At 36.9% G+C, this 6,509-nt stretch overlaps 1 pseudogene; it reads right to left on the reverse strand.

Moving 5' to 3' along the window:
- Positions 1 to 3,228: 3,228 nt before the first annotated feature.
- On the reverse strand, positions 3,229 to 4,301 carry LOC140239135 (uncharacterized; annotated as a pseudogene).
- Positions 4,302 to 6,509: the final 2,208 nt, after the last annotated feature.

The raw sequence follows: 6,509 nt of genomic DNA on the forward strand, positions 1-6,509 counted from the left end.
AAACGGCCTGCAGAATATTGAGTGCTTATCAATAAAAATATTCTGGTTATTCCATACTGGTTGTTGTAGGATGCCTGCTTGGCTATTTTCATCACCAATAAAATCCTCATGTATGTTTGTCTTTAACCATATTCGTAGAATATTCTCATAGAATGGAGGGATACCCCTCTTATCAATAGTTTCAAGGGAATAATTACTTTGGAACACTAGAATTCCACCAAGCCTTTTTAAGAAATAATCTCCCAATAGCACCCATTGATGGTTGCGATTTCCATAATATCTTTTAACCCACTTAATTAACTACGTATCAATCATACATTGTAAATTGGGGAATTTGAGACCACCCTCAGCATATTGTGCATACATAGTTGACCTTGAAATCTTATCTGGGCCATTCCATAAAAAGGAAAACATTAACTTCTCTACTTCTTTCACAAAATCTTGAGGAATTTCAATGTTTGACATCAAATAAATTATCTTAGACATAATAAATGTTTTCAAAACTTGAATTTTACCAATTAACGTTAACTTACGGATTTTTCCAAATAGAAAATGTTCTCTTAATCTCACCCAATCGATCATCAAAGTTTCTTCGGATAGCTTCTTTTTTTGTCATATGAAAACCAGATTCCAAGAATTCTAAGACCATTTTCTGACCACTTTATCATATGTTGCTCTTCTTTCGATAGTCTATCATTTCCTATCCACATTCCTTCTGATTTGCTTCGGTTGAGGCAAAGGCCTGATATATCAGAAAATTCTTGAAAGCTTTCTAATAATACTGATAATGATTCTGTATCCTTACAAAAACATGTTATATCATTAGCGTAAGCTGTATATTTAATCTGTTTTCCGAGCATCTCCATTCCAATGATATTTGGATTATCTCATTAAATATATCTCGAGCCCTAATATGAATAAAAGGGGGGCAAGGGGGTCGCCTTGGCGAACACCCCTTCCAATTTCGAAATAACCAGTGGTAAAGCCATTTATCAATACACAACTATTTATACCTGCATGCAATGTTCTCACCCATTGTATCATTGACGGACCAAAATTAAGACATTCTAAACACTGTAGTAAATACCTATGACTGAGTGAATCAAATGCTTTGGTAAGATCTAATGCTAACACAATTCCAGATACATTGTTGGCATCTGCATAAAACATTAAATCTGAAATCAGTCTTATACCTTCACCTATATATCTGCCTTTAATAAATGCTGTTTGCTGAGGATTTATCAAATTACCAATGATTTTGGACATACGTTTCCCTAGACATTTAGAAAGTATCTTTGCATCCACATCTATTAAGGTGATTGGTCGCCAATTACCCAATAATCTCTTATCTTTATTGGACTTAGGAATCAATTTAATTATTCCTTGCCTCTGTGACACGGACATACTTCCTTTTTTCAAAAGCATGATTAAATGATCCTATTAGTTCTTTAGAAATCAAAGGCCAGAATGTCTCATAAAATTCCACCGATAAGCCATCATTACCAGGTGTTTTATTTTTGGACATCCCAAGGAGGACTTCCCTTGCCTCTTCATGTGTTATCAGACCTTCACAAGAGGCCTTTTCATCTTCCGTGAGGTGTTTTAAGCAAGAACTTTTTTATATAATCATAACTCACTTTGTCAGACACTGTATCCCTGTTTTCAAACTGTTTACCAAAATATTTCATCACAAAATTTCGTATATGATGGGGATGTTCAATAAGTTCCTCACCTGTATCTAATACATCTATGTTTGTACTCTGTGCTTTTGTCTTTTCCAATGATAAAGAATATTTTGTACTCTTCTCTCCTTTCTCGTACCAGGTACATCTTGAACGTAATATGGCCCCCTCTGCTAAATAGTTGTACATGCAGTTAAGTTCCTGTTCAATTTTCTCTTTCTTTTCCCATTTTTGCTCATTCATTTCTGTCGGGTCCATGTCATTTATTATTTTCAATTCTTGTTCTAATTCTTTTCTTCTAATTTCTTTTATATTTTTCTTCCTTTTAGAAAATTTGATTGTAAATTCTCGTATTTTGAATTTCAACCAATCCCATAATTTTCCTTTATCATTTTTATCTTCCCATTCATTTACCCACATCTCATAATGTCCCTTTAAATTTTCAACATACTCAACATCATTAAGTAAACTGTTATTAAACTTCCAGTAAGATGGGCCCACTGTGTACTCTTTAATTCTCAGATGTAAATTCACAGAATCATGATCTGACAAAACACAGGGGACCATATCACAGTCTGTCACCATATTTTGTACAGTCTCATGGATTAACCAGAAATCCAGTCTTGACTGAACACAAGGATTGGAGCGTCTCCAAGTAAATCGTCTTAATAACGGGTTCTTGTCTCTCCAGATATCTATTACATGATAAACATTTTTAATATTTTCTATTATTTCACAAGAGTGCTTCCAAGTGGATTTCATATTACCGCCCTCTCGATCCAATGCCAAATTTTGAATAAAATTAAAATCTCCCCCTATTAATATTGTTTGTTCAGCATCATAATATTCTTGTATAGTCAAATCTACAGCTTTAAAAATATGCATGTGGTCTTTTTTCATTATTTGGTGCATATACATTACATATCATAATTTTTTTCCATATACTTCCATTTCAACCAACAAAAATCTCCCGTTAGAATCTTTCACTGTCTTTGTCAATTTTATATGTGGGGTTTTCCGAAATATGACACACACTCCCCTACTAGAGGAGGTTCAATGACTGAATACAATATCGGCTCTTAATTGGTTCTTCCATAAATTTCATCCTTATCAGTCGAATGGGTTTCCTGTAATAAAATAATATCCTTTTTTAATTTGGATAAAAAACAAAAGTATTTTTTCCTGGCTTCAAAGTCCCCTAGCCCATTAACATTATGAGTCATTAACTTCAGATCCATATACATATTTCACAAGCAGGTAACCTTGTAAATTCTTATGACCCACCATGATCAAGACAAAACAGGCAACAAAACATTGGCATTGAAAAAACACACATACAATTTGCATGAAATCAAGTAAAACATGATCACAAGGAATCCAAGTGCCCCTGGGCATCTTCACAGATATTTTTTCCTCAGGTTGGCAAAAACAAATGATTTTCCCTACCACTTAATCACATGAATAGTGTATCTTGTCTTCGGAGATATCAACTGTTAATATACTGCTGTCATGACAGGGTGCTGACTGCTGAGCTATGGCAGTCGTGTCAAGAGTTTTTCGAAGTATATGTCGTATTTGTTAGACCATTGTCTACTGTGCAAAAGCAAGCTGCCAATATCCATTTGTATCTTGTGGTGTGCTGCTTGTACTCCACTTCTTTTCCGCTCTCATTCTCCCTGTAAAACAATCGCGCCGGATATTTGAAGTACACCTTTCGCTTTGGGTCCTCCTCTTTCAGCTTTCGTTTCAGTGGCAGCAATTTCCTCCTGCTTTCTCGCACTTCTACCGGCAGCATCTCATCGACAAATATCTGGTGATCCTTTCCGTTGTGCTGAAAAGGCCTCTCCTTCAAATATCTGCGGGCACTGCTGATCACTGTTTGTCTGGTTGTGTATCTACTGAAAGCTACCACAACTGGGCGAGGAGGGCCGGGTTTTGGCCTGATGCGGCCTGTGCGATGAGCTCTTTCAATGCTCACTTCACCTTCCATTTGCATATTTGACTTGGCAAATTCTTTGATCAATTGCTCAAACTTCCCAGCGTTTTCAGCACCTTCAGGAAACCCGTAAAACACAGCCGTATTCCTCATCTCTCTCGCAGTGAGGTCAACAAGACGCTCTCTCAATTTCATATTCTCCTTTTCTTGCTTGTTTACTTGGTCCTGTAACTGTTTGATATCAAAACGGCACGACTCTTGCTCCTCTTTCAAGTTACTGATTTCTTTCTCATTTGTTTCAATCTTACCAAGAGCTGTGTCCAACCTGGATGTGAGATTGGAGTTCATTTCGTCTATCTTGTGGATAAGGGCCGCGAGTAGTTCATCTGTGGTTGACTTCTCTCCGTCTACTCGTCGTTTTTTCTCAAGCGAGGAGCGTAGAGGTGATTCCGCCGACGTGCCCGGGCTGGTTCCCTCCATATCTCAGTGAAGTGGTTTCACTACCGTGTGCACTGCAGAGTCAGTTAAGCCGTGTGCATTATCACTGTCACTGTGTTCTTGCGTATAGCCTTCTCCGTAGTAGCGTCGCTAAAATCCATCTTAGGGTCAGAATCCTCCTTTTCCTTGAAATAATGGGAGATTGTAACGACTCCTTGGTCTAAGATCCTTTTTCTCGATGTCATTTTGACTTTTCAAACTGTAATAGGCGAAATGAGCTGCAATTTTATTTCCTCCTAAGTAATGCCTCCGTAACACTCAGGCACGTCCTAACCGCACAGCGCCATCTTGGATTCCTCAATCTAAATCCAAATCTTCGGATGCGTTTCTCTTACATTGAAAGTCGGAAAATCATGGCCTAGAAAAACGATAATTTCTTGCCTTTCTTTTGATCATTTAGCTCCGAAATTTCGGCAGATGATGGACAAAACATTAGACTACAAAATCAAGCCAAAAACAGAAATCCGATTGTTTTGACCAATTTTGATGATGTGACTTCAATCTCGATTTTCTCGGCTCTGCTGTCAGCGACTTTAGGATCCTTTTGTTGTAGCGGGTCACAATTAATAGTTATGCCTACACCACGAAGTGGTGACGCGGAGGCATTATGTTCTCAGGTTATCCGTCCTTCCGTCCGTCCGTCCTTCCGTCCGTCCGTAATCGATTTTGTGGACAGAGTAACTGAAAAAAAAAAAAAATCTTTTGAGGTATCCTAATGAAAATTGGCATGTATAGGTGTATGAGTAGGCGAAGTTGTGCCTATCAATTTTGGGTGCACATGCTTAAGGTCAAAGGTCAAAAGGTCAAGGTCAAACGATCAAAATGTCACTATTTCCCCCATATCTATGCAATGCCTGAAGATGTGTTCTTGAAACTTATTGTATACATGTACTACCTAATCAAGATTCTCTGGTGAGAGTTTCAGCTCATAAGGTGAAAGGTCAAAAGGTCAAGTGAAAATTTTTAACATTTCACTTTTTTTTCATATCTTGGAAATGGTTCAAGGTATCTTCATGGAACATAGTATATATGCATGTACTGACCATGGCCAAAAAGGTCCAAGGTCAAAAGGTCAAATATCAAGGGAAAGTGCTAAACTTTACTTCTTCCTCCATATCTCGGAAGTGGCTCAATTTATCTTAAAACTTTTGATTCAAAAACTATATATCTGATAAAACTGTAATTAATATGAGTAATAGCTGAAAAGTGTACAATTTAGTTGGAGGCGATTTGAATATGAAAACCTATATCAGGTTCATGAAATCCATGATTAATCTCGAAGTTAGGTTCCAGATTCTGGTCAAATTTTAACCCTCTGTACAAAACGTGAACTTTACACAGGAACTAATGATGTGTATGTGAACATGTACTTACAATGACCCTGAACAATGGACATGGATACCACCTGTTCAGAGCTCTGCCCCAAGGCACACGAATGTTTTATTAAATTTTCATGATGGATTGCGCTGGGCAATGTTAGTCTGAATTCATAGCAAAGGGTGAAATGCATGCACATGAAAAAAGTAAGCACACATGTGCTTCCATATACCTCCATACTTCAGAATGAATAAAGACTAGCTGTGAAAGTGGAATTCCTCATGGACAAATAATGGAGCATTCAAATCCTAGTCATTGTCCAGGAACTTTGTCTGGGTGTCAACTACACACTCCCATATACACCAATTGACTTCTGTGCAAAGTTAAAGTTTTGTACGGAGGGTTGAAAATAGAGAAAAATCTAAAACCTAACTGAAAACTCAATGTTTAATTTAATGAAACTGAATCATGCTTTCGTTTTAGAATTGCCTCCAACACAATTGTACACTATTCAGCTATTGCTCATATCAATGTCAGTTTTATCTGATATATAGTTTTTATATTAAGGAAGAAGTGGGAAATGTTTCTTTTTTAAATAATACCTAGTACATATGCATGTTCTGCGTGACAGTGATTCTCTGATGAATTAAAGCGTCATAGGGTCAAAGGTCAGGGGCCAGGCGAAAATGGTAACAATTTGATATTTCATACAGAAATTGCACTTTTTCTCCATACCTTGAAAATTACACAATGCATAAACTTATAAAAGGGTCAAAGTCAAGTAAAAGTCCTAAAATCCCTTAATACATGTTTTCCTATTCATCCAATTAAACCTAGGTCAAGGAAGGTAAACATTCAACACATTTGTGACAAAAATATCATTTTAACATTCTGCCAATTATGTGAAACTGTCATCACACATTGTCCAAATGTACTGTAGACCCAATAGGGCAATCATGTATTATGGCGGAGGCATACCAGTCGCCATAGCGACATTTCTAGTTACTCAATGAAATGATGAAATAGCTTGTCTTCAAAATGATGGCGAGGAATTAAATAACCAATAGGCAAAAAAG

This window comes from Diadema setosum, chromosome 15, assembly GCF_964275005.1.
Source record: "Diadema setosum chromosome 15, eeDiaSeto1, whole genome shotgun sequence".
Taxonomy (NCBI): Eukaryota; Metazoa; Echinodermata; class Echinoidea; order Diadematoida; family Diadematidae; genus Diadema; species Diadema setosum.